Here is a 14,773-nt window from a genome sequence, read left to right as displayed (position 1 = left end):
TTCCGATGACTGGTGGACAAAAGGATCAAAACTTTGACAGGAAAAGGGTCTACAAACTGACCTTTTGTTTGAAGACCTGCAGGTCTTGACAAGTGAGAAATTGAAGGAAGGGCGAATTTTAGACAAGCTAGCAGAAAAGTGTGAGTGACATTGATGTTGCATCCTTTATGCATTGGCTCATTTCATCAAAAGCCAGCAAACAGGAGGAATGTGCTTGTTGGGTTTTTCTTTTGAGGAAGAACTATGTAAGCACAGCAGCATCTGGTCTCTGTGGCGCAATTGGTTAGCGCGTTCGGCTGTTAACCGAAAGGATGGTGGTTCGAGCCCACCCAGGGACGATGTATGTTCCTTTCTCTTCTTTTTTAGACGTATTTTGTGCAAACAGATTAACTACATTTCAACATTTCACTCAAACAAATCAGCCTCTCGCCCAACGTGGGGCTCCAACCCACGACCCTGAGATTAAGAGTGTCATGCTCTACCGACTGAGCTAGCCGGGCGATTTTTGTAGGACCCCAAAGGCACTTGCTGTCACCACATGTTGACATGTTGAGCAGGACCTGAGCTATGTTTGTGGAATTTGTGCAGAAATTAAAGACCTTCACCCTTAAACATTCACTAAACCTGGTGCATGATCTCACATCCCAGAGATTGAGAATCTGGCAAACTAACAATCGAACTGGTCAGGTAACAGCAGCATTTGAAGTGGGGTCAAAAAGGTACCATTAAAGGCACTTGACATCCCAGCTCAGTTTCGTTGCATAGCCTCTTTATAGTTGTTGAAAAAACGTTTTGTAGCGGAAGAAAACATTAATTTACTGGAAGACAATCCAGTGATCGCTCTTAATATCAAAGTAAAACATGTACTGTGTCCTGATAAAATTTTGAGCATGTGCATTTCACCTTGGGATTTAAAGTGTTTCCCTTTAGTCTGAGTACATCAGCTGAAGGCAGCTTAACTTCTTTTTTGGTTCTTGAAGTCTTTTTTTATTCTCATCCGAAAGGCATAGCCTATTCTGTTCCAGAAAACATTGGGGATTCCAATGTATCAATGACCTAGTTGGGAAAATAATTGCTGAACTCTGTAATGATCCTGATCTCAGCAGTACCAAGTGCCACAAAGGTCCACAAATCAGTTTACTCATGTATTTTATTGCCTATGGTTTGGTTTGTAAATGTGTGTTGGTGATATGGATGCATTCATGATAGCACATTTTCTGGACAAAATGCGTCTTGGAGCAGCTCCTGCAGTGCTTCCATCAAATCTGTTTTGAATAGGTTTTGGGTGTATTTTCACAAATAATTTCAAAAGCGTCTTATCTAAGAGGACATAACCCTGCAACTGAAGGCAAGGGAGCTACACTGTGTAAACTGGTGAAAATCATACACATTCCGATGACTGGTGGACAAAAGGATCAAAACTTTGACAGGAAAAGGGTCTACAAACTGACCTTTTGTTTGAAGACCTGCAGGTCTTGACAAGTGAGAAACTGAAGGAAGGGCGAATTTTAGACAAGCTAGCAGAAAAGTGTGAGTGACATTGATGTTGCATCCTTTATGCATTGGCTCATTTCATCAAAAGCCAGCAAACAGGAGGAATGTGCTTGTTGGGTTTTTCTTTTGAGGAAGAACTATGTAAGCACAGCAGCATCTGGTCTCTGTGGCGCAATTGGTTAGCGCGTTCGGCTGTTAACCGAAAGGATGGTGGTTCGAGCCCACCCAGGGACGATGTATGTTCCTTTCTCTTCTTTTTTAGACGTATTTTGTGCAAACAGATTAACTAAATTTCAACATTTCACTCAAACAAATCAGCCTCTCGCCCAACGTGGGGCTCGAACCCACGACCCTGAGATTAAGAGTCTCATGCTCTACCGACTGAGCTAGCTGGGAGATTTTTGTAGGACCCCAAAGGCACTTGCTGTCGCCACATGTTGACATGTTGAGCAGGACCTGAGCTATGTTTGTGGAATTTGTGCAGAAACTAAAGACCTTCACCCTTAAACATTCACTAAACCTGGTGCATGATCTCACATCCCAGAGATTGAGAATCTGGCAAACTAACAATCGAACTGGTCAGGTAACAGCAGCATTTGAAGTGGGGTCAAAAATGTACCATTAAAGGCACTTGACATCTCAGCTCAGTTTCGTTGCATAGCCTCTTTATAGTTGTTGAAAAAACGTTTTGTAGCGGAAGAAAACATTAATTTACTGGAAGACAATCTAGTGATCGCTCTTAATATCAAAGTAAAACATGTACTCTGTCCTGATAAAATTTTGACCATGTGCATTTCACCTTGGGATTTAAAGTGTTTCCCTTTAGTCTGAGTACATCAGCTGAAGGCAGCTTAACTTCTTTTTTGGTTCTTGAAGTCTTTTTTTATTCTCATCCGAAAGGCATAGCCTATTCTGTTCCAGAAAACATTGGGGATTCCAATGTATCAATGACCTAGTTGGGAAAATAATTGCTGAACTCTGTAATGATCCTGATCTCAGCAGTACCAAGTGCCACAAAGGTCCACAAATCAGTTTACTCATGTATTTTATTGCCTATGGTTTGGTTTGTAAATGTGTGTTGGTGATATGGATGCATTCATGATAGCACATTTTCTGGACAAAATGCGTCTTGGAGCAGCTCCTGCAGTGCTTCCATCAAATCTGTTTTGAATAGGTTTTGGGTGTATTTTCACAAATAATTTCAAAAGCGTCTTATCTAAGAGGACATAACCCTGCAACTGAAGGCAAGGGAGCTACACTGTGTAAACTGGTGAAAATCATACACATTCCGATGACTGGTGGACAAAAGGATCAAAACTTTGACAGGAAAAGGGTCTACAAACTGACCTTTTGTTTGAAGACCTGCAGGTCTTGACAAGTGAGAAACTGAAGGAAGGGCGAATTTTAGACAAGCTAGCAGAAAAGTGTGAGTGACATTGATGTTGCATCCTTTATGCATTGGCTCATTTCATCAAAAGCCAGCAAACAGGAGGAATGTGCTTGTTGGGTTTTTCTTTTGAGGAAGAACTATGTAAGCACAGCAGCATCTGGTCTCTGTGGCGCAATTGGTTAGCGCGTTCGGCTGTTAACCGAAAGGATGGTGGTTCGAGCCCACCCAGGGACGATGTATGTTCCTTTCTCTTCTTTTTTAGACGTATTTTGTGCAAACAGATTAACTAAATTTCAACATTTCACTCAAACAAATCAGCCTCTCGCCCAACGTGGGGCTCCAACCCACGACCCTGAGATTAAGAGTGTCATGCTCTACCGACTGAGCTAGCCGGGCGATTTTTGTAGGACCCCAAAGGCACTTGCTGTCACCACATGTTGACATGTTGAGCAGGACCTGAGCTATGTTTGTGGAATTTGTGCAGAAATTAAAGACCTTCACCCTTAAACATTCACTAAACCTGGTGCATGATCTCACATCCCAGAGATTGAGAATCTGGCAAACTAACAATCGAACTGGTCAGGTAACAGCAGCATTTGAAGTGGGGTCAAAAAGGTACCATTAAAGGCACTTGACATCCCAGCTCAGTTTCGTTGCATAGCCTCTTTATAGTTGTTGAAAAAACGTTTTGTAGCGGAAGAAAACATTAATTTACTGGAAGACAATCCAGTGATCGCTCTTAATATCAAAGTAAAACATGTACTCTGTCCTGATAAAATTTTGAGCATGTGCATTTCACCTTGGGATTTAAAGTGTTTCCCTTTAGTCTGAGTACATCAGCTGAAGGCAGCTTAACTTCTTTTTTGGTTCTTGAAGTCTTTTTTTATTCTCATCCGAAAGGCATAGCCTATTCTGTTCCAGAAAACATTGGGGATTCCAATGTATCAATGACCTAGTTGGGAAAATAATTGCTGAACTCTGTAATGATCCTGATCTCAGCAGTACCAAGTGCCACAAAGGTCCACAAATCAGTTTACTCATGTATTTTATTGCCTATGGTTTGGTTTGTAAATGTGTGTTGGTGATATGGATGCATTCATGATAGCACATTTTCTGGACAAAATGCGTCTTGGAGCAGCTCCTGCAGTGCTTCCATCAAATCTGTTTTGAATAGGTTTTGGGTGTATTTTCACAAATAATTTCAAAAGCGTCTTATCTAAGAGGACATAACCCTGCAACTGAAGGCAAGGGAGCTACACTGTGTAAACTGGTGAAAATCATACACATTCCGATGACTGGTGGACAAAAGGATCAAAACTTTGACAGGAAAAGGGTCTACAAACTGACCTTTTGTTTGAAGACCTGCAGGCCTTGACAAGTGAGAAATTGAAGGAAGGGCGAATTTTAGACAAGCTAGCAGAAAAGTGTGAGTGACATTGATGTTGCATCCTTTATGCATTGGCTCATTTCATCAAAAGCCAGCAAACAGGAGGAATGTGCTTGTTGGGTTTTTCTTTTGAGGAAGAACTATGTAAGCACAGCAGCATCTGGTCTCTGTGGCGCAATTGGTTAGCGCGTTCGGCTGTTAACCGAAAGGATGGTGGTTCGAGCCCACCCAGGGACGATGTATGTTCCTTTCTCTTCTTTTTTAGACGTATTTTGTGCAAATAGATTAACTAAATTTCAACATTTCACTCAAACAAATCAGCCTCTCGCCCAACGTGGGGCTCCAACCCACGACCCTGAGATTAAGAGTGTCATGCTCTACCGACTGAGCTAGCCGGGCGATTTTTGTAGGACCCCAAAGGCACTTGCTGTCACCACATGTTGACATGTTGAGCAGGACCTGAGCTATGTTTGTGGAATTTGTGCAGAAATTAAAGACCTTCACCCTTAAACATTCACTAAACCTGGTGCATGATCTCACATCCCAGAGATTGAGAATCTGGCAAACTAACAATCGAACTGGTCAGGTAACAGCAGCATTTGAAGTGGGGTCAAAAAGGTACCATTAAAGGCACTTGACATCCCAGCTCAGTTTCGTTGCATAGCCTCTTTATAGTTGTTGAAAAAACGTTTTGTAGCGGAAGAAAACATTAATTTACTGGAAGACAATCCAGTGATCGCTCTTAATATCAAAGTAAAACATGTACTCTGTCCTGATAAAATTTTGAGCATGTGCATTTCACCTTGGGATTTAAAGTGTTTCCCTTTAGTCTGAGTACATCAGCTGAAGGCAGCTTAACTTCTTTTTTGGTTCTTGAAGTCTTTTTTTATTCTCATCCGAAAGGCATAGCCTATTCTGTTCCAGAAAACATTGGGGATTCCAATGTATCAATGACCTAGTTGGGAAAATAATTGCTGAACTCTGTAATGATCCTGATCTCAGCAGTACCAAGTGCCACAAAGGTCCACAAATCAGTTTACTCATGTATTTTATTGCCTATGGTTTGGTTTGTAAATGTGTGTTGGTGATATGGATGCATTCATGATAGCACATTTTCTGGACAAAATGCGTCTTGGAGCAGCTCCTGCAGTGCTTCCATCAAATCTGTTTTGAATAGGTTTTGGGTGTATTTTCACAAATAATTTCAAAAGCGTCTTATCTAAGAGGACATAACCCTGCAACTGAAGGCAAGGGAGCTACACTGTGTAAACTGGTGAAAATCATACACATTCCGATGACTGGTGGACAAAAGGATCAAAACTTTGACAGGAAAAGGGTCTACAAACTGACCTTTTGTTTGAAGACCTGCAGGTCTTGACAAGTGAGAAACTGAAGGAAGGGCGAATTTTAGACAAGCTAGCAGAAAAGTGTGAGTGACATTGATGTTGCATCCTTTATGCATTGGCTCATTTCATCAAAAGCCAGCAAACAGGAGGAATGTGCTTGTTGGGTTTTTCTTTTGAGGAAGAACTATGTAAGCACAGCAGCATCTGGTCTCTGTGGCGCAATCGGTTAGCGCGTTCGGCTGTTAACCGAAAGGATGGTGGTTCGAGCCCACCCAGGGACGATGTATGTTCCTTTCTCTTCTTTTTTAGACGTATTTTGTGCAAACAGATTAACTAAATTTCAACATTTCACTCAAACAAATCAGCCTCTCGCCCAACGTGGGGCTCGAACCCACGACCCTGAGATTAAGAGTCTCATGCTCTACCGACTGAGCTAGCTGGGCGATTTTTGTAGAACCCCAAAGGCACTTGCTGTCGCCACATGTTGACATGTTGAGCAGGACCTGAGCTATGTTTGTGGAATTTGTGCAGAAACTAAAGACCTTCACCCTTAAACATTCACTAAACCTGGTGCATGATCTCACATCCCAGAGATTGAGAATCTGGCAAACTAACAATCGAACTGGTCAGGTAACAGCAGCATTTGAAGTGGGGTCAAAAATGTACCATTAAAGGCACTTGACATCTCAGCTCAGTTTCGTTGCATAGCCTCTTTATAGTTGTTGAAAAAACGTTTTGTAGCGGAAGAAAACATTAATTTACTGGAAGACAATCCAGTGATCGCTCTTAATATCAAAGTAAAACATGTACTGTGTCCTGATAAAATTTTGAGCATGTGCATTTCACCTTGGGATTTAAAGTGTTTCCCTTTAGTCTGAGTACATCAGCTGAAGGCAGCTTAACTTCTTTTTTGGTTCTTGAAGTCTTTTTTTATTCTCATCCGAAAGGCATAGCCTATTCTGTTCCAGAAAACATTGGGGATTCCAATGTATCAATGACCTAGTTGGGAAAATAATTGCTGAACTCTGTAATGATCCTGATCTCAGCAGTACCAAGTGCCACAAAGGTCCACAAATCAGTTTACTCATGTATTTTATTGCCTATGGTTTGGTTTGTAAATGTGTGTTGGTGATATGGATGCATTCATGATAGCACATTTTCTGGACAAAATGCGTCTTGGAGCAGCTCCTGCAGTGCTTCCATCAAATCTGTTTTGAATAGGTTTTGGGTGTATTTTCACAAATAATTTCAAAAGCGTCTTATCTAAGAGGACATAACCCTGCAACTGAAGGCAAGGGAGCTACACTGTGTAAACTGGTGAAAATCATACACATTCCGATGACTGGTGGACAAAAGGATCAAAACTTTGACAGGAAAAGGGTCTACAAACTGACCTTTTGTTTGAAGACCTGCAGGTCTTGACAAGTGAGAAACTGAAGGAAGGGCGAATTTTAGACAAGCTAGCAGAAAAGTGTGAGTGACATTGATGTTGCATCCTTTATGCATTGGCTCATTTCATCAAAAGCCAGCAAACAGGAGGAATGTGCTTGTTGGGTTTTTCTTTTGAGGAAGAACTATGTAAGCACAGCAGCATCTGGTCTCTGTGGCGCAATTGGTTAGCGCGTTCGGCTGTTAACCGAAAGGATGGTGGTTCGAGCCCACCCAGGGACGATGTATGTTCCTTTCTCTTCTTTTTTAGACGTATTTTGTGCAAACAGATTAACTAAATTTCAACATTTCACTCAAACAAATCAGCCTCTCGCCCAACGTGGGGCTCCAACCCACGACCCTGAGATTAAGAGTGTCATGCTCTACCGACTGAGCTAGCCGGGCGATTTTTGTAGGACCCCAAAGGCACTTGCTGTCACCACATGTTGACATGTTGAGCAGGACCTGAGCTATGTTTGTGGAATTTGTGCAGAAATTAAAGACCTTCACCCTTAAACATTCACTAAACCTGGTGCATGATCTCACATCCCAGAGATTGAGAATCTGGCAAACTAACAATCGAACTGGTCAGGTAACAGCAGCATTTGAAGTGGGGTCAAAAAGGTACCATTAAAGGCACTTGACATCCCAGCTCAGTTTCGTTGCATAGCCTCTTTATAGTTGTTGAAAAAACGTTTTGTAGCGGAAGAAAACATTAATTTACTGGAAGACAATCCAGTGATCGCTCTTAATATCAAAGTAAAACATGTACTCTGTCCTGATAAAATTTTGAGCATGTGCATTTCACCTTGGGATTTAAAGTGTTTCCCTTTAGTCTGAGTACATCAGCTGAAGGCAGCTTAACTTCTTTTTTGGTTCTTGAAGTCTTTTTTTATTCTCATCCGAAAGGCATAGCCTATTCTGTTCCAGAAAACATTGGGGATTCCAATGTATCAATGACCTAGTTGGGAAAATAATTGCTGAACTCTGTAATGATCCTGATCTCAGCAGTACCAAGTGCCACAAAGGTCCACAAATCAGTTTACTCATGTATTTTATTGCCTATGGTTTGGTTTGTAAATGTGTGTTGGTGATATGGATGCATTCATGATAGCACATTTTCTGGACAAAATGCGTCTTGGAGCAGCTCCTGCAGTGCTTCCATCAAATCTGTTTTGAATAGGTTTTGGGTGTATTTTCACAAATAATTTCAAAAGCGTCTTATCTAAGAGGACATAACCCTGCAACTGAAGGCAAGGGAGCTACACTGTGTAAACTGGTGAAAATCATACACATTCCGATGACTGGTGGACAAAAGGATCAAAACTTTGACAGGAAAAGGGTCTACAAACTGACCTTTTGTTTGAAGACCTGCAGGTCTTGACAAGTGAGAAATTGAAGGAAGGGCGAATTTTAGACAAGCTAGCAGAAAAGTGTGAGTGACATTGATGTTGCATCCTTTATGCATTGGCTCATTTCATCAAAAGCCAGCAAACAGGAGGAATGTGCTTGTTGGGTTTTTCTTTTGAGGAAGAACTATGTAAGCACAGCAGCATCTGGTCTCTGTGGCGCAATCGGTTAGCGCGTTCGGCTGTTAACCGAAAGGATGGTGGTTCGAGCCCACCCAGGGACGATGTATGTTCCTTTCTCTTCTTTTTTAGACGTATTTTGTGCAAACAGATTAACTAAATTTCAACATTTCACTCAAACAAATCAGCCTCTCGCCCAACGTGGGGCTCGAACCCACGACCCTGAGATTAAGAGTCTCATGCTCTACCGACTGAGCTAGCTGGGCGATTTTTGTAGAACCCCAAAGGCACTTGCTGTCGCCACATGTTGACATGTTGAGCAGGACCTGAGCTATGTTTGTGGAATTTGTGCAGAAACTAAAGACCTTCACCCTTAAACATTCACTAAACCTGGTGCATGATCTCACATCCCAGAGATTGAGAATCTGGCAAACTAACAATCGAACTGGTCAGGTAACAGCAGCATTTGAAGTGGGGTCAAAAATGTACCATTAAAGGCACTTGACATCTCAGCTCAGTTTCGTTGCATAGCCTCTTTATAGTTGTTGAAAAAACGTTTTGTAGCGGAAGAAAACATTAATTTACTGGAAGACAATCTAGTGATCGCTCTTAATATCAAAGTAAAACATGTACTCTGTCCTGATAAAATTTTGAGCATGTGCATTTCACCTTGGGATTTAAAGTGTTTCCCTTTAGTCTGAGTACATCAGCTGAAGGCAGCTTAACTTCTTTTTTGGTTCTTGAAGTCTTTTTTTATTCTCATCCGAAAGGCATAGCCTATTCTGTTCCAGAAAACATTGGGGATTCCAATGTATCAATGACCTAGTTGGGAAAATAATTGCTGAACTCTGTTATGATCCTGATCTCAGCAGTACCAAGTGCCACAAAGGTCCACAAATCAGTTTACTCATGTATTTTATTGCCTATGGTTTGGTTTGTAAATGTGTGTTGGTGATATGGATGCATTCATGATAGCACATTTTCTGGACAAAATGCGTCTTGGAGCAGCTCCTGCAGTGCTTCCATCAAATCTGTTTTGAATAGGTTTTGGGTGCATTTTCACAAATAATTTCAAAAGCGTCTTATCTAAGAGGACATAACCCTGCAACTGAAGGCAAGGGAGCTACACTGTGTAAACTGGTGAAAATCATACACATTCCGATGACTGGTGGACAAAAGGATCAAAGCTTTGACAGGAAAAGGGTCTACAAACTGACCTTTTGTTTGAAGACCTGCAGGTCTTGACAAGTGAGAAACTGAAGGAAGGGCGAATTTTAGACAAGCTAGCAGAAAAGTGTGAGTGACATTGATGTTGCATCCTTTATGCATTGGCTCATTTCATCAAAAGCCAGCAAACAGGAGGAATGTGCTTGTTGGGTTTTTCTTTTGAGGAAGAACTATGTAAGCACAGCAGCATCTGGTCTCTGTGGCGCAATCGGTTAGCGCGTTCGGCTGTTAACCGAAAGGATGGTGGTTCGAGCCCACCCGGGGACGATGTACGTTCCTTTCTCTTCTTTTTTAGACGTATTTTGTGCAAACAGATTAACTAAATTTCAACATTTCACTCAAACAAATCAGCCTCTCGCCCAACGTGGGGCTCGAACCCACGACCCTGAGATTAAGAGTCTCATGCTCTACCGACTGAGCTAGCTGGGCGATTTTTGTAGAACCCCAAAGGCACTTGCTGTCGCCACATGTTGACATGTTGAGCAGGACCTGAGCTATGTTTGTGGAATTTGTGCAGAAACTAAAGACCTTCACCCTTAAACATTCACTAAACCTGGTGCATGATCTCACATCCCAGAGATTGAGAATCTGGCAAACTAACAATCGAACTGGTCAGGTAACAGCAGCATTTGAAGTGGGGTCAAAAATGTACCATTAAAGGCACTTGACATCTCAGCTCAGTTTCGTTGCATAGCCTCTTTATAGTTGTTGAAAAAACGTTTTGTAGCGGAAGAAAACATTAATTTACTGGAAGACAATCTAGTGATCGCTCTTAATATCAAAGTAAAACATGTACTCTGTCCTGATAAAATTTTGAGCATGTGCATTTCACCTTGGGATTTAAAGTGTTTCCCTTTAGTCTGAGTACATCAGCTGAAGGCAGCTTAACTTCTTTTTTGGTTCTTGAAGTCTTTTTTTATTCTCATCCGAAAGGCATAGCCTATTCTGTTCCAGAAAACATTGGGGATTCCAATGTATCAATGACCTAGTTGGGAAAATAATTGCTGAACTCTGTAATGATCCTGATCTCAGCAGTACCAAGTGCCACAAAGGTCCACAAATCAGTTTACTCATGTATTTTATTGCCTATGGTTTGGTTTGTAAATGTGTGTTGGTGATATGGATGCATTCATGATAGCACATTTTCTGGACAAAATGCGTCTTGGAGCAGCTCCTGCAGTGCTTCCATCAAATCTGTTTTGAATAGGTTTTGGGTGCATTTTCACAAATAATTTCAAAAGCGTCTTATCTAAGAGGACATAACCCTGCAACTGAAAGCAAGGGAGCTACACTGTGTAAACTGGTGAAAATCATACACATTCCGATGACTGGTGGACAAAAGGATCAAAACTTTGACAGGAAAAGGGTCTACAAACTGACCTTTTGTTTGAAGACCTGCAGGTCTTGACAAGTGAGAAATTGAAGGAAGGGCGAATTTTAGACAAGCTAGCAGAAAAGTGTGAGTGACATTGATGTTGCATCCTTTATGCATTGGCTCATTTCATCAAAAGCCAGCAAACAGGAGGAATGTGCTTGTTGGGTTTTTCTTTTGAGGAAGAACTATGTAAGCACAGCAGCATCTGGTCTCTGTGGCGCAATCGGTTAGCGCGTTCGGCTGTTAACCGAAAGGATGGTGGTTCGAGCCCACTCAGGGACGATGTATGTTCCTTTCTCTTCTTTTTTAGACGTATTTTGTGCAAACAGATTAACTAAATTTCAACATTTCACTCAAACAAATCAGCCTCTCACCCAACGTGGGGCTCGAACCCACGACCCTGAGATTAAGAGTCTCATGCTCTACCGACTGAGCTAGCCGGGCGATTTTTGTAGGACCCCAAAGGCACTTGCTGTCGCCACATGTTGACATGTTGAGCAGGACCTGAGCTATGTTTGTGGAATTTGTGCAGAAATTAAAGACCTTCACCCTTAAACATTCACTAAACCTGGTGCATGATCTCACATCCCAGAGATTGAGAATCTGGCAAACTAACAATCGAACTGGTCAGGTAACAGCAGCATTTGAAGTGGGGTCAAAAAGGTACCATTAAAGGCACTTGACATCCCAGCTCAGTTTCGTTGCATAGCCTCTTTATAGTTGTTGAAAAAACGTTTTGTAGCGGAAGAAAACATTAATTTACTGGAAGACAATCCAGTGATCGCTCTTAATATCAAAGTAAAACATGTACTGTGTCCTGATAAAATTTTGAGCATGTGCATTTCACCTTGGGATTTAAAGTGTTTCCCTTTAGTCTGAGTACATCAGCTGAAGGCAGCTTAACTTCTTTTTTGGTTCTTGAAGTCTTTTTTTATTCTCATCCGAAAGGCATAGCCTATTCTGTTCCAGAAAACATTGGGGATTCCAATGTATCAATGACCTAGTTGGGAAAATAATTGCTGAACTCTGTAATGATCCTGATCTCAGCAGTACCAAGTGCCACAAAGGTCCACAAATCAGTTTACTCATGTATTTTATTGCCTATGGTTTGGTTTGTAAATGTGTGTTGGTGATATGGATGCATTCATGATAGCACATTTTCTGGACAAAATGCGTCTTGGAGCAGCTCCTGCAGTGCTTCCATCAAATCTGTTTTGAATAGGTTTTGGGTGTATTTTCACAAATAATTTCAAAAGCGTCTTATCTAAGAGGACATAACCCTGCAACTGAAGGCAAGGGAGCTACACTGTGTAAACTGGTGAAAATCATACACATTCCGATGACTGGTGGACAAAAGGATCAAAACTTTGACAGGAAAAGGGTCTACAAACTGACCTTTTGTTTGAAGACCTGCAGGTCTTGACAAGTGAGAAACTGAAGGAAGGGCGAATTTTAGACAAGCTAGCAGAAAAGTGTGAGTGACATTGATGTTGCATCCTTTATGCATTGGCTCATTTCATCAAAAGCCAGCAAACAGGAGGAATGTGCTTGTTGGGTTTTTCTTTTGAGGAAGAACTATGTAAGCACAGCAGCATCTGGTCTCTGTGGTGCAATCGGTTAGCGCGTTCGGCTGTTAACCGAAAGGATGGTGGTTCGAGCCCACTCAGGGACGATGTATGTTCCTTTCTCTTCTTTTTTAGACGTATTTTGTGCAAACAGATTAACTAAATTTCAACATTTCACTCAAACAAATCAGCCTCTCGCCCAACGTGGGGCTCGAACCCACGACCCTGAGATTAAGAGTCTCATGCTCTACCGACTGAGCTAGCCGGGCGATTTTTGTAGGACCCCAAAGGCACTTGCTGTCGCCACATGTTGACATGTTGAGCAGGACCTGAGCTATGTTTGTGGAATTTGTGCAGAAACTAAAGACCTTCACCCTTAAACATGCACTAAACCTGGTGCATGATCTCACATCCCAGAGATTGAGAATCTGGCAAACTAACAATCGAACTGGTCAGGTAACAGCAGCATTTGAAGTGGGGTCAAAAATTTACCATTAAAGGCACTTGACATCTCAGCTCAGTTTCGTTGCATAGCCTCTTTATAGTTGTTGAAAAAACGTTTTGTAGCGGAAGAAAACATTAATTTACTGGAAGACAATCTAGTGATCGCTCTTAATATCAAAGTAAAACATGTACTCTGTCCTGATAAAATTTTGAGCATGTGCATTTCACCTTGGGATTTAAAGTGTTTCCCTTTAGTCTGAGTACATCAGCTGAAGGCAGCTTAACTTCTTTTTTGGTTCTTGAAGTCTTTTTTTATTCTCATCCGAAAGGCATAGCCTATTCTGTTCCAGAAAACATTGGGGATTCCAATGTATCAATGACCTAGTTGGGAAAATAATTGCTGAACTCTGTAATGATCCTGATCACAGCAGTACCAAGTGCCACAAAGGTCCACAAATCAGTTTACTCATGTATTTTATTGCCTATGGTTTGGTTTGTAAATGTGTGTTGGTGATATGGATGCATTCATGATAGCACATTTTCTGGACAAAATGCGTCTTGGAGCAGCTCCTGCAGTGCTTCCATCAAATCTGTTTTGAATAGGTTTTGGGTGCATTTTCACAAATAATTTCAAAAGCGTCTTATCTAAGAGGACATAACCCTGCAACTGAAGGCAAGGGAGCTACACTGTGTAAACTGGTGAAAATCATACACATTCCGATGACTGGTGGACAAAAGGATCAAAACTTTGACAGGAAAAGGGTCTACAAACTGACCTTTTGTTTGAAGACCTGCAGGTCTTGACAAGTGAGAAATTGAAGGAAGGGCGAATTTTAGACAAGCTAGCAGAAAAGTGTGAGTGACATTGATGTTGCATCCTTTATGCATTGGCTCATTTCATCAAAAGCCAGCAAACAGGAGGAATGTGCTTGTTGGGTTTTTCTTTTGAGGAAGAACTATGTAAGCACAGCAGCATCTGGTCTCTGTGGCGCAATTGGTTAGCGCGTTCGGCTGTTAACCGAAAGGATGGTGGTTCGAGCCCACCCAGGGACAATGTATGTTCCTTTCTCTTCTTTTTTAGACGTATTTTGTGCAAACAGATTAACTAAATTTCAACATTTCACTCAAACATATCAGCCTCTCGCCCAACGTGGGGCTCGAACCCACGACCCTGAGATTAAGAGTCTCATGCTCTACCGACTGAGCTAGCCGGGCGATTTTTGTAGGACCCCAAAGGCACTTGCTGTCGCCACATGTTGACATGTTGAGCAGGACCTGAGCTATGTTTGTGGAATTTGTGCAGAAACTAAAGACCTTCACCCTTAAACATTCACTAAACCTGGTGCATGATCTCACATCCCAGAGATTGAGAATCTGGCAAACTAACAATCGAACTGGTCAGGTAACAGCAGCATTTGAAGTGGGGTCAAAAATGTACCATTAAAGGCACTTGACATCTCAGCTCAGTTTCGTTGCATAGCCTCTTTATAGTTGTTGAAAAAACGTTTTGTAGCGGAAGAAAACATTAATTTACTGGAAGACAATCTAGTGATCGCTCTTAATATCAAAGTAAAACATGTACTCTGTC

At 41.6% G+C, this 14,773-nt stretch overlaps 15 non-coding genes across 15 annotated transcripts; 9 read left to right on the top strand and 6 right to left on the bottom strand.

Annotated features, from left to right (window-relative positions):
* The first annotated feature begins 264 nt into the window (after window positions 1-264).
* Window positions 265-338, top strand: trnan-guu (transfer RNA asparagine (anticodon GUU)). The gene has a single exon. It is a non-coding gene; the product is annotated as a tRNA-Asn (tRNA).
* Window positions 339-1,654: 1,316 nt separating this feature from the next.
* trnan-guu (transfer RNA asparagine (anticodon GUU)) lies at window positions 1,655-1,728 on the top strand. Its single transcript has one exon. It is a non-coding gene; the product is annotated as a tRNA-Asn (tRNA).
* Window positions 1,729-3,044: 1,316 nt separating this feature from the next.
* On the top strand, window positions 3,045-3,118 carry trnan-guu (transfer RNA asparagine (anticodon GUU)). Its single transcript has one exon. It is a non-coding gene; the product is annotated as a tRNA-Asn (tRNA).
* Window positions 3,119-4,434: 1,316 nt separating this feature from the next.
* trnan-guu (transfer RNA asparagine (anticodon GUU)) lies at window positions 4,435-4,508 on the top strand. Its single transcript has one exon. It is a non-coding gene; the product is annotated as a tRNA-Asn (tRNA).
* A 1,316-nt stretch (window positions 4,509-5,824) lies between these two features.
* On the top strand, window positions 5,825-5,898 carry trnan-guu (transfer RNA asparagine (anticodon GUU)). The gene has a single exon. It is a non-coding gene; the product is annotated as a tRNA-Asn (tRNA).
* Window positions 5,899-5,987: 89 nt separating this feature from the next.
* On the bottom strand, window positions 5,988-6,060 carry trnak-cuu (transfer RNA lysine (anticodon CUU)). The gene has a single exon. It is a non-coding gene; the product is annotated as a tRNA-Lys (tRNA).
* A 1,154-nt stretch (window positions 6,061-7,214) lies between these two features.
* Window positions 7,215-7,288, top strand: trnan-guu (transfer RNA asparagine (anticodon GUU)). The gene has a single exon. It is a non-coding gene; the product is annotated as a tRNA-Asn (tRNA).
* Window positions 7,289-8,604: 1,316 nt separating this feature from the next.
* Window positions 8,605-8,678, top strand: trnan-guu (transfer RNA asparagine (anticodon GUU)). Its single transcript has one exon. It is a non-coding gene; the product is annotated as a tRNA-Asn (tRNA).
* An 89-nt stretch (window positions 8,679-8,767) lies between these two features.
* On the bottom strand, window positions 8,768-8,840 carry trnak-cuu (transfer RNA lysine (anticodon CUU)). Its single transcript has one exon. It is a non-coding gene; the product is annotated as a tRNA-Lys (tRNA).
* A 1,154-nt stretch (window positions 8,841-9,994) lies between these two features.
* trnan-guu (transfer RNA asparagine (anticodon GUU)) lies at window positions 9,995-10,068 on the top strand. The gene has a single exon. It is a non-coding gene; the product is annotated as a tRNA-Asn (tRNA).
* An 89-nt stretch (window positions 10,069-10,157) lies between these two features.
* trnak-cuu (transfer RNA lysine (anticodon CUU)) lies at window positions 10,158-10,230 on the bottom strand. Its single transcript has one exon. It is a non-coding gene; the product is annotated as a tRNA-Lys (tRNA).
* A 1,317-nt stretch (window positions 10,231-11,547) lies between these two features.
* trnak-cuu (transfer RNA lysine (anticodon CUU)) lies at window positions 11,548-11,620 on the bottom strand. The gene has a single exon. It is a non-coding gene; the product is annotated as a tRNA-Lys (tRNA).
* A 1,317-nt stretch (window positions 11,621-12,937) lies between these two features.
* On the bottom strand, window positions 12,938-13,010 carry trnak-cuu (transfer RNA lysine (anticodon CUU)). Its single transcript has one exon. It is a non-coding gene; the product is annotated as a tRNA-Lys (tRNA).
* Window positions 13,011-14,164: 1,154 nt separating this feature from the next.
* On the top strand, window positions 14,165-14,238 carry trnan-guu (transfer RNA asparagine (anticodon GUU)). Its single transcript has one exon. It is a non-coding gene; the product is annotated as a tRNA-Asn (tRNA).
* An 89-nt stretch (window positions 14,239-14,327) lies between these two features.
* Window positions 14,328-14,400, bottom strand: trnak-cuu (transfer RNA lysine (anticodon CUU)). The gene has a single exon. It is a non-coding gene; the product is annotated as a tRNA-Lys (tRNA).
* Between the last annotated feature and the right edge of the window lie 373 nt (window positions 14,401-14,773).

This window comes from Brachyhypopomus gauderio, chromosome 1 (genome assembly GCF_052324685.1).
Source record: "Brachyhypopomus gauderio isolate BG-103 chromosome 1, BGAUD_0.2, whole genome shotgun sequence".
Lineage (NCBI taxonomy): Eukaryota > Metazoa > Chordata > Actinopteri > Gymnotiformes > Hypopomidae > Brachyhypopomus > Brachyhypopomus gauderio.
The sequence above is the reverse complement of the archived record's forward strand: the minus strand, read 5'-3'. Positions and strand labels throughout refer to the sequence as shown.